Raw genomic sequence first — 17,385 nt, 5'->3', positions numbered from 1 at the left:
TTCTGGTCTCTTTCCCTCTGCCTTCAAAAAAGCCTCTATCACTCCCCTCCTCAAAAAACCTACCCTCAACCCCACCTCCCTCCAGAGCTACCGTCCTGTCTCCCTCCTACCCTTCCTCTCCAAAACCCTTGAGCGGACTGTACACCGCCAGCTCTCTGCTTTCCTGTCCAACCACTCTCTGCTCGACCTGCTCCAATATGGCTTCCGCTCTGCTCACTCCACTGAAACCGCCCTCCTGTCTGTCACCAACTCACTAAAGTCTACCCGAGCTGCCTCTCTCTCCTCTGTCCTAATTCTCCTCGACACCTCTTTTGCCTTTGACACTGTTGATCACTCTATTCTACTATCATCTCTCGCTGACCTGGGGATTCCTGGCACTGCTCTGGCCTGGTTCTCCTCCTACCTCTCCAACCGCACTTACCAGGTAACCTGGCGTGGAGCAACCTCCACACCTCACCCTCTCTTAACTGGAGTCCCCCAAGGGTCAGTCTTGGGTCCTCTCCTGTTCTCTCTCTACACCTGCTCCCTGGGCCCCCTCATCGCATCCTATGGTTTCTCATATCATTTCTATGCTGATGATGCTCAGATTTTCCTCTCCTTCCCCACCTCTGACTCCACCATCCCCTCCCGTATCTCTACCTGTCTGTCTGCTATTTCCTCCTGGATGCACTCCCATCACCTCAAACTCAACCTCTCTAAATCTGACCTCTTTTTCTTTCCCTCCTCCTCCTCCCCCTCCTCTGATCCCTCTATCTCTGTTCCTCTGGAATCTACCACACTCTCTCCCTCTTCCTCCGCTAAGAACCTTGGAGTCACCCTGGACCCCTGCCTCTCTTATTCCCAGCACATCTCCACTCTGGCATGCACTTGCCGGTCCTTCCTGAGCAACATCCGAAGAATCCGACCCTTCCTCACCAACTATGCCACCCAGTTCCTGGTCCAGGCCTTGGTACTCTCCCGCCTAGACTCCTGACTGGCCTCCCTGTGTCCGCCACCCGTCCACTCCAGCTCATCCAGAACTCCGCTGCCCGCCTGGTGTTCTCTCTGCCTTGCTTCTCCCACGCAACTCCACTACTCCGCTCACTCCACTGGCTCCCGATCACCGCTCGCATCCAGTTCAAGACTCTTGTACTCGCCTACAGATGCCTTGACCAGGCTGCACCCAGCTACCTCCAGACCCTCATCTCTCCCTACACCCCCACTCGAACTCTCCGCTCCTCCTGCACTAGAAGACTGGCTGTACCTCCTCTACGCTCCCCTGCCTCCAGAGCCCGCTCTTTTAATAATAATAATAAATTTACTTTATCCTCATTGTTATTACATTGCCATCGGAAAACAATGGCTGCCCTGTTGTTATAAATAGACAAAGAAGTAAAAAGAAATACAAACCAATAAGTGAAGTGTCAGATACGGTATAGAGAGGTAGAAGAAAGAATTGGAAAAAGGCTTTTCATAAAAAACAGAAGACAGACAGACAACTAAAAGAACTGACCACTGTCACTCCACAATCAACACCACCACATCCTGTAAATCATGGTAATAAGTGTGCAGAAAGGCCCTCTGTATCCGGAAAAGACCAGGTCCAAACGCATGAATCACCGTGCACCTCTAGAAAAAAAGTCTTGGGAAGACAGATAGAAGAGAATATTTCCAAAGAAGAAAAACCATAAAGGCCAGGGAGGAAAAGATAAGAAAGCTGGAAAGGGGCTCCCGAGTGGCGCATCCAGTAAAGGCGCTCCTCGCAGGATGTGCCCTATAGCCTGGAGATCGCAGGTTCAAATCCAGGCTATGTCACAGCTGACCGTGACCGAGAGTTCCTAGGGGGCGGCGCACAATTGGCTGAGTGCTGCCCGGGTAGGGAGGGCTTAGGTCGGCAGGGGAATCCACGGCTCACCGCGCATCAGCGACCCCTGTGGCCGATAGGGCACCTGTGGCTCTGCAGCGGAGTCGCCAGATCTGTGTTGTCCTCCGGCACTATAGGTCTGGTGGCGTTGCTGTGGATCTGCAGTGCGAAAAATGACGGCTTGGAAGGAGCACGTTTCGGAGGACGCGTGTTCCAGCCTCCGTTTCCCGAGTCGGCGGGGGGGTTGCGAGCGATGAGCCGGGGATACAGATAATAATTGGGCATGCTAAATTGGGGTGAAAAACGGGGTAAAAATAATTGGCGACGACTAAATTTAAAAAAAAAAAAAAAAGCTGGAAAGACAAACTGAAAAATACAAAAAGAGGTTTGTGACGGAAATATAATGAGTTCTGGTTATAAATCTCCCTCTCGACCTGTGAGGGTACTAAGTAGCGAAAGGGAAAGGCTTTGGACAGGTTGTCCTGACAGTTCATTCCCTGGGTCGGGAAGTCAGTCAGCCTGGAAAAAGTCGAGACTCCGATGCGGGAACGTATTGACCTGGAAGGTAAACGAGGTAGAAGCTGCAGGCAATAGAGTCAGCTGAAATCATTTACTAAGGGGTCATGCATAATTGCATAAAAGGGGCTGGAGAATTGTAAATCTTTTCCTTCGCTTTTGGTTTTGAAATAGACCCGGAAGGACCCGTGCACTGTGTATTAAAGGTATCGTGAGTGTTTGTTTTGTTTTGTCTATAATTGTTACTTGTGTGTTTATAGACGGCCAACACGTTCCGGAGCTGTCGCTAAGAGCCAGCACTGAACCCGGAACAGCACTGCACTATTTGTAACTCTTTAAACTGTATCACCCACCACGAGCACTACAGCACGCACCCAGGACTGGTGACCTTGGTTGTATATTGTGGGAGAGATTCTGTGTTTATTGTTTAGGGCTGCAATCCCTGTTACTGTTCTCTGTGTTTTACGCATCGCTGTGTATAACCAGAGTTTATTATTTGGTCACCAGACCTGGATTATAATGAAAATAAAACATGTATTTTTCCATACCGGATTACAAATCTCTGTCTGTTTATTCCTGCACTGCAGCACCTGTACATAATCAGCAACCACTTTCCCACAAGGTTATACAGAACAAATAAAATAACCACAGATTCTCCAGGGAGGGTTACTGAAAAAATGCTGAAGAATGCCAAGTGACTAAGAATGTGAAGAAGGCGCTTCTTTTTCATAATGTGATGAAAGTTCAGGTTAAGAACATGCCCAACAAATACCTGACATTTAAGCATAGTATTCTCAAGAAATATAAATTTAATAAATATGCAGCCCAGCAACTGCAGAAAGACCACAGGACTATTACCAGCTTTAAAACTTCACAAAAGGAGGAGAATAAATCTGCTAGGGAGAAACAGAAGATGTCATGAAGTTTCTTATTCGTGACAACATAAGTCGAGTGATGCCTGGCAACAGAGATACCGTCACACTGACCAAAATCAAAAAAAGGAAGAGGCTCCTTCCTGCTCCACTGCAGAAGTTGTTCATGCAGTTCAAATCTGAGAGTCCTGGTTACAAAATATCGTACACTTAGTTCACCCGTTACAGACTTTTGGATTGTTTCACCGAGACTGGAGGATCGGCAAACTTGTCAATGTGTAAAACATGAGAATCTCCAGATGAAAGTGAATGCTCTTTTCCAGATCAAGTGAGCAAGACCAGTAATGCTGAAGAACTATCAAAGACTTTGGTTTGCTCACCTGAGAGTAAGCAGAGCTCTTACAGAGAGTCTGACCAATGTAGGGACAAGAAGATTGAAATTGCTATCAGCAATGAAGACCTCACACATGCACTTGTGACCTGGAAATAATGGATAACGCAAAAAGAAGACAAGAAACTAAGAACAGAGAAATCAAATCACTCACTGTGACATTCAAGCACACTGCCTGTGGAACTGGAAGAATTAATATAAAAAACAAATAAGGAAGCTGGTAATATGTGTACTCACACATTTAATATCCGTAACCAATTCAAGATGAGAAAACAGCTAAAAGAAAGTCTCAAAGAGGATGAAGCTGTGATTCTTGTTGATTTTTCAGAAAACTACAACTCCAAGTCCAACAATCAGATTCAGGGAGCTCATTTGGGGCATCACACAATCAAGTGTCATGCCATACAGTAGTGGTCTATGTAGCCGGTGAGAAGCTGACAAAAAAAGTTTTTGTAGTCTCGTAGATCTTCACCATTGTGAAGTAGCCATATGCGCACACATGACACTAATCCTAAAATGGCTAAAACAAGAATTCCAAGAGGTGAAAACTCTAAATTTCTGGAGTGATGGACCCACTACCCAGTACAGAAACAAAGGTAATTTTGATTTGCTTTCTACCTTGCCTTTCATCCATGTTTTTGTTACTTATGATAAGTGTATTGGAATTTCATGGAGGCCGCCCATGGAAAAGGGCCTCATGATGGTGTTGTAGGCACAATCAAGTCCACAGCTGACCAAAATGTAGCAGAATCAGAGGATATTGAAGACGCTGAGCAGCTTTACCTGAAAGTTCAGCAACGCACTAATATCACCATGCATCTGATCACCACTAATGACATCAGCAAAATAGAACAGATTCCTAAGTATCCTCTGACACCTGTAAAGGGTACAATGAAAATTCACCAACTATTCACAAGTGATGCAGGATTTATAAGCCAAAGGGTTTTATCTATTGCTACTGCAACAGGCCTGAGTTCTGCTCATGTTATTCACCTGTGAGAGTGCTAAGGACCCACAAAACCAACTGAGTGCCAGATGGATGATGATCACACCAATACAAGAATTACACCAATACAAGAATTAGCAGATTACCTTATTAATCAGTGGTGTATTATGTGTTATGATGATGTTTATCCAGGAACCATCACAAGCATGGCAACCACTGACTGTGTTGAAGTTAAATGCATGAATAAAACAGGTCAAGGCCTATATTACTGGCCAACCGCTGGAGACCAGGATAAGATTTATTATGTCCTTGAAGATGTGCTTGGACTCAAACTGCATTTTGTGGTACCAGCCCAAAATAGTGCCCATCATTCAAAACTGGATGAAAAACAAAAAAAACAGGATTGAGCAAATGCTGGGAAAATGAGACTTTTACTTCAACAGTTGTTAAACTGTTGGTCACTTTAACTGTCAAGCTTCTCACACAGACCATTTAAAGTTAGGATGTTAACTTGCATAACAATGTTCCCTTCCATCTTTGATTTGTTTTGTCTCTTTTACAGTTTATACAGATAATTTATAAGGTCATAAACTAAGTATTAATTTGTTTTTTCCCCATGTTTCGAAAACTAGTATAATGGCCAAACTGTATTTTCACTTTGGTTAGCCGACTTATGTTCTATAGTCGGTTTTGCTTTTTTTAACCCTTTGCGGTCCATTGTCGGACTGGGTCCGACATTGCAATTATTCCTCACAGGTCCTTTGTCGGACTGGGTCCGACATCATTATAGCAACGCAATAAACGGGTGTTTAGTCGTTTTTTCTCCGGAAAAAGCCGAGAAAACCATTCAATTGCCGAGTGGTAGCGACAGGAGCCGAGACAAGTCGGAAAAAAAAAAAAAAAAAAAAAAGGCGTATTTCATGAATAGTCATACATGGTATCAGGTATCAGATAACGGGGCGTTCATAGTAAACAAGCTGGCTAAGTGCATCAGCGCACTGAGACTATCATGGACATTTGCAGAGCTTTTTTCAGATGTTATAGTAATAAAATAATGACTTGGATCGCATTATTGAGGAGTTTGGTGATAAAACGAGTGATCTGGAGATTATCGATCGGTATGTACGACTATTATTATTATTATTATTTATTTCTTACATAGTTGAACGCTATAGCAAACAAAAGGGTGGGGTGGGGCTGGAGATGCCTAGTGTGTGCTTTGTTGATATGCAGGGCCATTTAAACCCGTTTGACTGTGAAAAAAAATACTTTTAAACAGCGCGTATAAAATTAACTGCGCGTGTGAAAATTAATTAGACCTGGCGTGCCTGACGCGCGATTAATAAATGGACCGCAAAGGGTTAAATGTATACATGTTCTAATTGTGAAGGCAGGATGTATACAAAACCTGTTCTGCAATTCCAGTTTATATTGTTTGGATGTGTAAATGGTTAACATTGTTCTACACCCATTAAATGGCAACTAGTTAAGCTCAGCATGTAAAGTTTATTGCCTGGCCCAGAATTAATGTGTATTAGGTGATGTTTGGGATCTAACTTAACTCTCAAGGCCGCAATTCAAGAGAGGGAGGGGATTGTTTGAATGAGCCATTTTATTTTTGCAGTGAGTGAGTGTGTGCATGTATATAGTTTTTAAATGTATTTAAATAAAGGGCTCAAAGGGTACCATGTCAACTGGAATATGATATAGAAGGACAGCCTGCAGTCTGTAACCCTTTCTTCTGTTTTAATGAATTGCACCCAAGGATTTAGTTATAAGATGAAGTGCTGAGAAAAAAAACTCATAACCAACACAGAGCTTTCATAACCGACATTGTAATTAAAAGTATAATTTAAAGAAATATGAAATATAAGTTTAAAAACAAATGCTATAGTTGTTTTCTATTTGCAAAACACTCCACATCTGTCTAAGTACTGTTTGCTTAGGATTTATTTTTTATTCAGAAAAAAAACTTTTATGAAAATGTTACTTAGAGTGTCGGTTATGAGCTAGAAATTTAAATAATTTAAATTAAAACAATACGTTTTTAATTATTTGGTGAAATATACATAGCAAAAAATATTACAATTCTAGAAATACCACTTTTATAAATCTATCTAACAACTGTGTTCAGTTTTAACAAGTTTTCTATTGGGTGTCAGTTATGAGATTTTGAAGGGTTCAGACAGAAAATTAAGAAAAAAAAATACAAAAAAAACTTTTTATCAGTCCAAGTTAAATAGTTATTTGAAAATTCCCCACAGATTTATGAATCAGACGAATAATATGCTAATGATAAAACTGGTCTCTAATACCCCTTCTCCACTGGCACATCTGACCCGTGAGGGCTCGGTACGGTACGGTACAGGTACGAGCGATTCTCCACTGGGTATTTGTCGAGCTGAGTGAGAACCAAATCGTGAAACTCCGGCCTCACAAGACATCTGAATCCAGCTGCGAACCGAGCTGATCAGTCAGTACACTCCACAAAGACAAACAACAAACATGGCGGGCAGCGAGTGTGATGAGAGAAAAGTACAGCCTTGAGAGAGTACAGTGCAGAATCTAGCTTCTCTGAGGGCAGATAGAAGTGTTCAGGAAGATCTGGAGTCGTGCGTCAGAAATGAGAAGTTTTATGCCCTAATTTCTGACGATTTGAACAAATGAGCAAATGGACATAAACCGCGGGTACGGTACACTTAGCTCATCCTTGACCTATATTATATTAATATATTAAAAAAAAGCGGAAAATGAAACAATTCTAAACTTATTTACAAAAATACAGTCAAACACAATACTGTACAGCTGTACCATACATACATACATCCATCCATCCATCCATCCATCCATCCATCCATCCATCTATCTATCTATCTATCAATGGCTCTCGCGCAGCTTTTTTTTTTTTTTTTTTTTTTTTTTTTCAAACGCACCCTAGAAAAAAACAACTTAACAGGATATCTTTGGGAAATCATATTTTTAAAACCTTCTTTTTTTCCACCCCTTCAACAGAAACCGTTGGTCTATTAAATTTTGAACACCATTTATTTGTGCACCTTTTGGCAAACTGAGTTAATTAATAATAATTAATAACAACTGTCTTTCGTTGCGTGTGACGTCATGTGGCGGAGTGTCCCGCCCCTATGTATTTATTTATTATTATTTGTATTTGTTTGCGGCGCGGATAAAAGCGCTGCGTCTTTTGTTATTATTTTTTATTATTTATATTTAGAAACCCCGTGAGGATGCATGACTGATCAGCTACTGATTATTTAACTAGCTGACAGTCATGCATCCTTACCAAACATGTGCAGACTCTGGCCGAGGGGTAATAAGATAATTAACAGCTAGTTAACCCCTAGGCCAGAGTATAAGAACCTGCAGCTGTCAGTGCTGCAGGGTGGTGTGTGTACAGAGGAGAGTACGGAGAGCGGAGAGAGCAGAGAGCGAGCAGACAATAACAATTGCTTAAAACGTGCTGGAATTGGCCAGCACGTCACTTACTTGTTTGTCTGTTTATTCGTTTGGCCCTTGTGCCTTTTTGTTTTGTGTTTTGTTTAAATCTTTTGTTTAATTATTAATAAATCCAGCTGAGTGCCGTTGCACTCAGCTTCACCCGCCCATCCATTGTTTGACTCAGTTACTTCCTGGTCCGTGACGTCACCACTGCAAGCCAGCCTGCCACACGTCAGTAGAAAGGCTCGGCTCTGCAGTGGAAAAAACAACCCAGGCTCCCCTTAAATGCACCGTGAGAGCTCGGTACGACCCTGTTGCGGCTCGGTTGTACAGTGGAAAAGAGGCATTTGGGCACATTATTCTACCATGCCATGTCGCGAGGAGTGATGTTTTTTGATGGTTAATGCATCATCCTGATGAAATACTGTCAAGTTAAACACTATTACTGGAACGATATGAGATGGTAAGTTTTATGCATATGTGCTTGTGACAGGAATGGCTGAGACGTGATGTCAGGCCAGATGCAGGAAGAACACACACAGGCAACTGCAGTTGCAAAAGAAAGACACGGCTGGGCCGTTTTATTCAAATAATACAAAAATAAATAAAATATTTAAACACAAAACACTGTGCTCACAGAGCAAAATAAAACAGGTAAACAAAACAAATCTCGAACACAAAATAATAATAAATGATCCAGGTCAGGCTGGGCAGTAGCCTTCACTGATCCTGGCTTTTCTTTTTCTATTAGTTTTGTTTTCGCTCGCTCACTCTCTCTGCTCTAACACCCACCACGAGTGCAGTGAGCTGCAGGCTTTTATGCAGGTGACCATCTCCCAATTAGCAACAAAATTAATCACTTAATTAATTCGGGAGATGGCCACCTTCTGCACGAGTTTATTAATTATTCCTGGCAGAGGACGAGCACCAATCTCGCCTCTGCCAGAACACGTTTTAAAATAAACAAAACTGCACGGCTACGCCGTCATATATAAATACAATAATAAATACAAAAACAATAACAAAACATACAGCGCTTCGCCGGCATATAAATACATAAATAAATCATAATAAATAAATACAAAATAACACGGGCAGAGGGGGAGACCCTGCTCTAAAAATAAACAAACCCTGTACAGGGCTGCTCGCCCTGTTACAGTGCTCAAATCAAATCAAATCAAATCAAAGTTTATTTATATAGCGCCCTTCATACAGGTGTATCTCAAAGCACTTTACAGGACAAAAATAGTCAAATTTATAAAAACAAAACAAACAAACATGTCAAATTGAAAAAAAGTTTAAAGAAATATAAAATGTAAACATAACTAAATTAAAATATATATATAACGCAGATAAAATACAAACATAACAATTTGCAAGATCCTGCCATGTTAAAAACTATGCGCCAAGCACAAAACCAGTTTTGCGAGGCACAAAATAACGCTTTTAAAAAGCAAGCCTTAACTCCATGCACATCACTCCAGCATTCACTCACCCAATCACTGAAGTGAAATGCAGGCGCTTTCTGAGGTACTACAACAATGGAAAACACCCAGCGATCATACAAGGTTCCGTCCACATCTATATAATGTTTATATTCAAAAGAACGATTGTGATAGCAGCATCAGTAGTGTTAATACATGTTTAAAAAATAAACAGGGAAGCTGCAATCATGATTGTTCTTTCGGACCGAAAGCAAACTAATCACTTTCCCAAGCACGCTTTCTTGGTGCTGAAAGAATAACTACCAAAACAGAATCAAGAGTACAGCACGGTATCATATGACATACCGTTGGTATGTAACATAGACCCAGCCAGCAGATACTAAACAACTACCTATATAGGCCTAATGCAGGAAAGCTTTACTTTATAAGACACATACAGCAGTGTATCAACCCTAGATCGATCAAGCAACAGTTTGCACCTCCTTACCTTGCATTCACATAGACTTCAATATTAAAGACACTGCTTAGTAGGCTAGGCTACTGATTACTGTAAATTTTGTTGTGTTTTGAATGTAAAATTACAAAAGGTGCTCCTTTCTTATTCCACTACCTTAACTGCCCCCCAGGTTTGTCAAGCAATATATATATATATATATATATATATATATATATATATATATATATATATATATATATATATATAATACACTGAAGATAAGACAGAAGACATAGTATTTAATTCATCAAGTAAAACTTTAACCACATCCCAAAAAGCAGTACTGAGTAAAGGACTTAAGTTTATACTGACTAAAAAATACATTGATAAAAGATAAACTGGCCACTGAATTAAAGGAGTGGGAAAAACGCATGAGATTAGCAGAATATTTTTTCAATGAAATTATCTCAGATTCAGAGGGTAATTATGAGTATGGGATTAAGGTTAATAGTACAAGCACGTGGACTCCTGCGGATGGAAGAGATAAATGGTTAGATATGTATATTGAAGTAGTTAAACAAGAAATAATAGTAGGACTAAAGAAAAGATGTAAACTTAATTTAACCAATATTGAAGAACAAGCTATGACTGAGTTGTTAAATGATGATGATATAGGTATAAAACCAGCAGATAAAGGTTCGGGAATATTGATAATGAACACAGATGACTATATGAAATCTGTAGAATGTGAATTAAATAATACAGATACATATGAAGAAGTTAAAAGCAATAAGATCAATAAATCGGTAAAAGAGGTTAAGGAAATTGCAGAGAGACTATACAATAAAGGCATTATATCAAAAGAATTGAAAAAATACATGCAGCCACATAATGCAAGAACAGGCCTAGCAAGAAGAAATCCTAAAATGCACAAAGAAAATCACCCTATGTGAATGATAGTCAGCACGATTGATAATCCAACACACATAATAGCTGAAATAGCAGAAAAACAACTTAGGTCACACATTGAGAAATTACCAAGCTATGTTAAAGATACAACACAATTTTTAAAAAGACTTGAATCACTAAAACACAACCTTCCAGAGAATACAATTTTATTCTGCATGGATGTAAGACCCTTGTACCCAAGTGTCCCTTGTAAAGAAACTTTAGAAGCTTGTCAAAAAGCACTAGATAATAGACTAGATCAATCAATACCAACAGCAGAGGTGTTGAACATGATCAACGTAGTTTTAGAAAAGAGTTATTTTACATTTGTTGATAAGAATTACAAACAAAACGATGGTACAGCAACAGGATCTAAATTAAGATGCATTTTGCCAGTACATACATGGGGAAATGTTAAGAACAATTACTTGTAAAATCGGAAAGATAACCTTTAGAATACATTCGGTTTGTAGATGATATTTTGGGGGTTTGGACACATGGAGAAGAATCTCTTTTCCAGTTTCATAAAATGACAAATGAAATACACAGTAATATTAAGGTGGACCTATGATGGTCAAGAAAAGAAATATAATTTTTAGATACCATGGTAAAACTTGAAGAAAGTTCAATTGAGATGGACCTCTTCTGTAAACCTACTGACATGCACCAGTATTTACACATGTCCTCTGCACATCCGATACACACTAAATGGGCAATCCCAAAGGGTCTAAGAATAAGAATACGAAGAATATGCTCAAAAGAAAGTGACTTATGTAAAACAAAGAAATGTATTAAAAACAAAGGATACGAAAAAGAATTATAGAGACAGAGTTAAGGAAAGTGGATAAACTAAAAAGAGATGATCTACTAGATTATAAAAATAGGAGATAAAAAGGTCAAAAGAGTCCCATTAGTAATGACTTACTCTAAACGTTTGCCCAATATTTCTAAGATAGTTTGGAAACAGATTCTACATAATTCAGAAAAATTGAAAAAAGTATTTCTTAGTCCCCAGTTGTAGCATTTAAAAGAGAAGCTAATTTAGGTGATATTTTAGTTCACAGTAAACATAAAAGAATAACTGACAAAATAGGTTATACGAATACGTGCACTAGTACATGTAAAGTGTGTAAATACATGGACAAAAGTAAAAATATAATGAAACATAAGAACACCACATATCCACTAAAAACTAAGACCTACTGTAAAAATAGCAATGTTGTTTATGGAATAGCCTGTGAAAAATGTGATGAAATAAAATATGTTGGAGAGACTGGAACAACATTATATAAAAGAATTCAGAACCACCTTTCATTAATTAGAAATAAAAAAATGAATGAACCAATAGTACAGCACTTCACCAGTCAAGGACATGACATAAATGATGTAAAGTTTGTAGTATTAGAACAGCTAAAATTAGACAATGTGACATATAGAAGAATAAAAGAAAGTAAATGGATAAATAGACTGAACACGATTATGCCAGCGGGACTCAACAGAAAAGAATGAACTAAATAACTTCAATAAATATATAACATTTAAATAAATAAATAAACAAAATTCATTCAAAAGTTTCACATGCTGATGCGCTTGGGAGGCCAAATCAAGGCTGATCCTCAGAGCCAGCACTGCATGACAATATAAATATAAGTTTATATAAAGTAATGTTAATTAGAATTAATACAGATTCAAAGATAGAAGTAAAAATTATGTCACAATATATAGAACACCATTACATAATGTAAGAATAAATCATGGATTTGAATATAAACAATAACAAGTAGTTGTCATGCTATATATATGTATATATATATGAAAAAAACAGGTGATTCCAGTTGGATTATTAATATTATTAATTATTGTTGTTGTTGTTAATGTATGTATGTATTTTCTTATAACAGACACCCTTATCCAGGGCAACTTACAGTTCTTACAAAAAAACACATTACAAAATTCAGATCAGTCCAGACAGGGAGCAATAGCAGTTTGATAAGCAGGATCACGGCTAAACTGAGAAAGAAAAAAAAAAACAGATGGTACTGTAACAGAAAACAAGAAAGTCAAAAAATGTAACTGAATTAGAATAGGTAACATGTACTCATATTTGTGTGACACCTGTCAAAATTATGGAGACAGAAATAGAGAAATCATAAACTCAATTCCCAGCAAACAGCACAGCATAGATACATGTTTGAATTCTGTGATGGCCCTTTAAATATTTAGCTTATTGGCCATGTTAATGCCTGTGATAATGATAAACATTAGATTCAAATGTGTGCATGTGCGCAAATTTCATATGCTTAAGCACAAAAATATTTGAATTGCTCCAAAGGCCAAATTTGGATGAAAAAAAGTTTTGCGGTGAGTGACAGGCTTGCAATGTGCAGAATGTTTCCATTACATTACACTGTCATGCAGTATTCCAATTCTGTGCATTCACACGTAGCTGTTGTGCATTTCTGCTATATTGGTATTGAATGCGCAAGTGGATTTGTGAGGCACAAACACATTTGCGAATTGATCAAAACACTGCTATTTTCCAACTTTGCGCAACTGTTTTGTGCCGTGTAGGAAAATATCAATTTTTGCGAGGCACACATTTTGCGAGGGGATTGCGCATTGCTTTGAATATCTGGGCCACAATATTCTTACTTGGTGTAAATTCTAACTTTGAAGCATACACATAACTTTAAGGACTACATTTCTAAGGACTGCTTTTTAAAAATGTTTACAAACACTCACATGTTAAACACAATTAAAATTGTCTGATTTATTATTGCAGCCTACTGTGTTTGTTTTTTTCATTAAATTTAACTTTATTCTTTATTCTTTGGACAAGGAAAATGTGTTACAGTTCATTACAATGACACTTGAAAATGTAAAGATTATATTAGTCAATTTCTTGGTACAAAGTATTATGCATGTTCAATGCATGTTTTGCCTGACTGGAAAAAAAAAGGAACAAATACCAAACCTGTGCTTTTATATTTTTCCATCTAAAAAAAAAATTAGCTTTTCAGGTCTAGAAAGGGACACAACTCAACATTACTAGAAAAAATTAGGTGTAATCTTTGATATATAGGAAAGAATTTCGTTGGAATTGTTCATTTGAGAAAGCATGTTAATTCAGAAAGTCTAATGTTGGAACTTTAGAACTGTTTCCTTGTTCAATAGGGGGTGTTTTAAAGTGGTATCTGACTAAGCACGTTTCAGATGACTCAAACATGATTTAAAGTGGCCTACGTGTAGTTGATTCAGAAAACAGGTTTGGGACATATTTGCTATTTGTTGGTAATTTTTATTTTTCAACAAAAACACCATTCCCATTCTAAAGCTTCTGATGTTCTCATTTAACATTGTAAGGTTTCTATTATTCACTCAAATGTAAGCAGCCAGTGTGATATTGAAACAACTGAACTTTCCCCCCCCCCCCCCCCCCCCGAAAGAATTTGGAAAGATTTTGAATGCTGGCTGATGAATTGTGAGATATAACATAATTGTAGATGATAAGGAGTAATCATACTGGGGAAATGTGTTGTTTTTTATTCCATAAATACAAAGGACTACACTTTGATGTCCTTTAACAAAGATGCATCTTACTTATTATAAACTCTTTAAAAATATATGAAAATAAAATGTAACTATAATATTTAAGGCATATGATATAATTTGTTTTAGGTGACTTGACAAATTATTATTATTATTATTTAGAATTACCTCACTTTTGTATTGTTTATAATATTTAAAAATAATAATCGTATTTTACAAGGGAAACGTATTATTTTTGTAAAAACATAAATCATACTGCATCTGGAACAGTTTCAATAACAGTTACATATTTGCAAAGACATATTAAATAATGAGCGCACACCATGCATCTAAGCACTGTTGTGTCAAAGTTGAACAGCAACACATCCACGTGGTTAAACTTTTATTAGTTTGAAAACACGTGTATTTTCAAGCCGGTCCAAAACTTCTCCTTAGCAAAGCAAGTACTGGTACATAGTTAGTAAATTTGATACTTGTAGTTTAGGTTTAGCTATATGTACAAAGTATGGCCTTTTCTTGATTTGACTCTGTCAAACTACATCCATACCGTCTAAAAATGTTTAAAAAAAAATCTCAGGCGGTGCTTTATGAGTGTTCTAGTTCGTAAATCTACCAACATATATCGTTGCACGGTTCAAACATAAAGAAAGAAAGAAAGAAAGAAAGAAAGAAAGAAAGAGTTCGCTACTTTAGATCAATTTGTTTTGGAACTTTTTGAAATCTATCTAATACGTTAAACATGACGAGCAACTAGATGTCTTTCTCTACAAACAAATATCCATAAATTACGCGGCTCTGCTACACTAGCAACATTATGTAACAACAATGCTTGTAATCCCTCCTACTCTGAATTAAAGCTTCTGTTATTTTTCTTCTTCCACGCACAGACGCCATGTTTCTTTCCAAACCGCCAACAGCACAACCTTACTTAAAATGTAGTCTGTGATCTGACCGCTGTTTTAACCCCCCAGAAAGTATACATTTCACATTCTCCCTACAAATTAATACCCTTTTTATAAATATGGTATTCAGAAAGAAATATGAACGCAGTACAAAACGAGCGTCTACCCCTTTAATTGCAAAAAAACCTGCCCACAGCAATTCTATCAATCGAGCGCGAGACAGCTGCCTATCCCTCCTCCTCCACTCCTCGCGCTCCACAGAAAAAAAGAACAGGCCCTCACTCTCTCAGTGGCTTTTCCAGAATGTCCCCTTTCAACAAAGCCATTCAACCCGACATACTTTCTGTAATAAATGTTTTTAATTTTCGAACCGAACATGGCCTACTAGGTTCAGTTTTGACTACCCTGCCGAGTTCTGCGACTTTGCCGACTGATTTTCTGAGATTGTTTGATTGATAGGGAACGGAAAAATAACATTTTGAGTGACAGCTTACCTGGGTGCCAATCTTCGTCACTCTGACAAGCGGCTGCAGCAATCGGGACCCGCAGTGACCGTGCTACGTCACCACGCAACGACACGCCGCTCACGACCTAATGAATATGAATCCAGTGGGAGGAGGGTGACGTCAAACCATTTGCGCAAAACCCCAGAGCAGGAAGATCACATTCTTGAAGTTTGAACATCAAACGAGTAATCTGATATATCTATCTGCATACTAAATATAAAATATATTATCAGTCAAAACAAACACCAGTACATTTTAAATTAAAAATATGTATTATTGTTTTTCGAAGTTATTTAAATTAATTTATATAATGGATAAAATAACAAAACATCAACTAAAACAAAACAACAAAAAAAGTGTTTTAATATTAAATAAGCCATCCGTATTGCTTGGTTGAAGGAATTTAACTTCATATTGGTCCAATAGTTATGTCTATTTTTTTCTCATAATACAAACGTTTGTATGATTTCCTGAAATTTCAAGATATGTAAATGACAATTTCATCCTTGTATATTATTAGTATTATTTGTTTATTTAGCAGACACCTTTATCCAAGGCGACTTATAGAGACTAGGGTGTGTGAACTATGCATCAGCTGCAGAGTTACTTACAACTACGCTCACCTGAAAGACGGAGCACAAGGAGGTTAAGTGACTTCCTCACTATCACACAATAAGTCAGTGGCTAAGGTGTGTTTTGAACCAGGGACCTCCTGGTTACAAGCCCTTTTCTTTAACCCCTGGACCACACAGCCTCCTATATATATATATATATATATATATATATATATATATATATATATATATATATATATATATATATATATATATATATATATATATATATATATATATATATATATATATATATCAATCAATCATTAATAAACAATAATACCAGCACGCTCATACAAACACCCAAACGGTCTACATAGTAGCCTAGGGTCCCTTATTGGAATTAAAAAAAAACATCAACACATATTAAAATCAGGAACTACAGTCCTAGGGTAATCAATGGCAGGGTTTCCATGCAGTTAAGAAACTCCCAATTCTCTCTTAATCGTCGTGAAAATGTGGCTCAGCACGCCATACCGCACAAATTGACCAAAAGTGTTTTTGCATGCAAACATGTTAGAAAGTCAAACCTTATGCTCAAGACATCAGCAGTGAAGATCCCATTTGTGACGTAACCTTGCGCAACTTTCTAGTATAACTGAAGGATGTGAGATGTGCGGAAGCAGTCCTGGCAAGCTGTTTGACCAAATAGGAAAAATAAGCACAGAGCACGAGGGGTTTAGGAACCTCTTCATTCAGTATTTATTTGATGTGACACAATTTATTCAACATTTCAAATCATCGCCATTTGACTCATAAAATGATAGTGTTTAGTGATAGTGAAGCTACTACAAATTAAAAAAAAACAGTCCTTTGCAATAAATAAATAAATAACAAAGCCCTGAAAAGCACAGAAAGATATGTTTTTCATCCTTTGCTCTTCATGTTTGGTCATTGGATAGCTGATTGCTTCAAGTCTAAACTTTTCTGTCTGTTAGCAGTAAGATGCTATTCATTGTAC

The 17,385-nt window shown here is 38.0% G+C and overlaps 1 protein-coding gene across 2 annotated transcripts in view; it reads right to left on the bottom strand.

The window, feature by feature from the left end:
- Positions 1–15,907, bottom strand: part of LOC117406669 (homeobox protein PKNOX1-like) — a 149,320-nt gene extending 133,413 nt beyond the window's left edge. For both annotated transcript variants that reach the window (XR_009329347.1, XM_034010884.3), the window contains exon 1: positions 15,799–15,907. The gene's annotated coding sequence lies outside the window, so the exon portion shown is untranslated. The remainder of the gene's footprint in view (positions 1–15,798) is intronic.
- Between the last annotated feature and the right edge of the window lie 1,478 nt (positions 15,908–17,385).

The sequence above is a fragment of the Acipenser ruthenus genome, chromosome 8, assembly GCF_902713425.1.
Source record: "Acipenser ruthenus chromosome 8, fAciRut3.2 maternal haplotype, whole genome shotgun sequence".
Taxonomy (NCBI): Eukaryota; Metazoa; Chordata; class Actinopteri; order Acipenseriformes; family Acipenseridae; genus Acipenser; species Acipenser ruthenus.
Note: the sequence above shows the minus strand (reverse complement) of the source record. Positions and strands in the feature narration are given on the sequence as shown.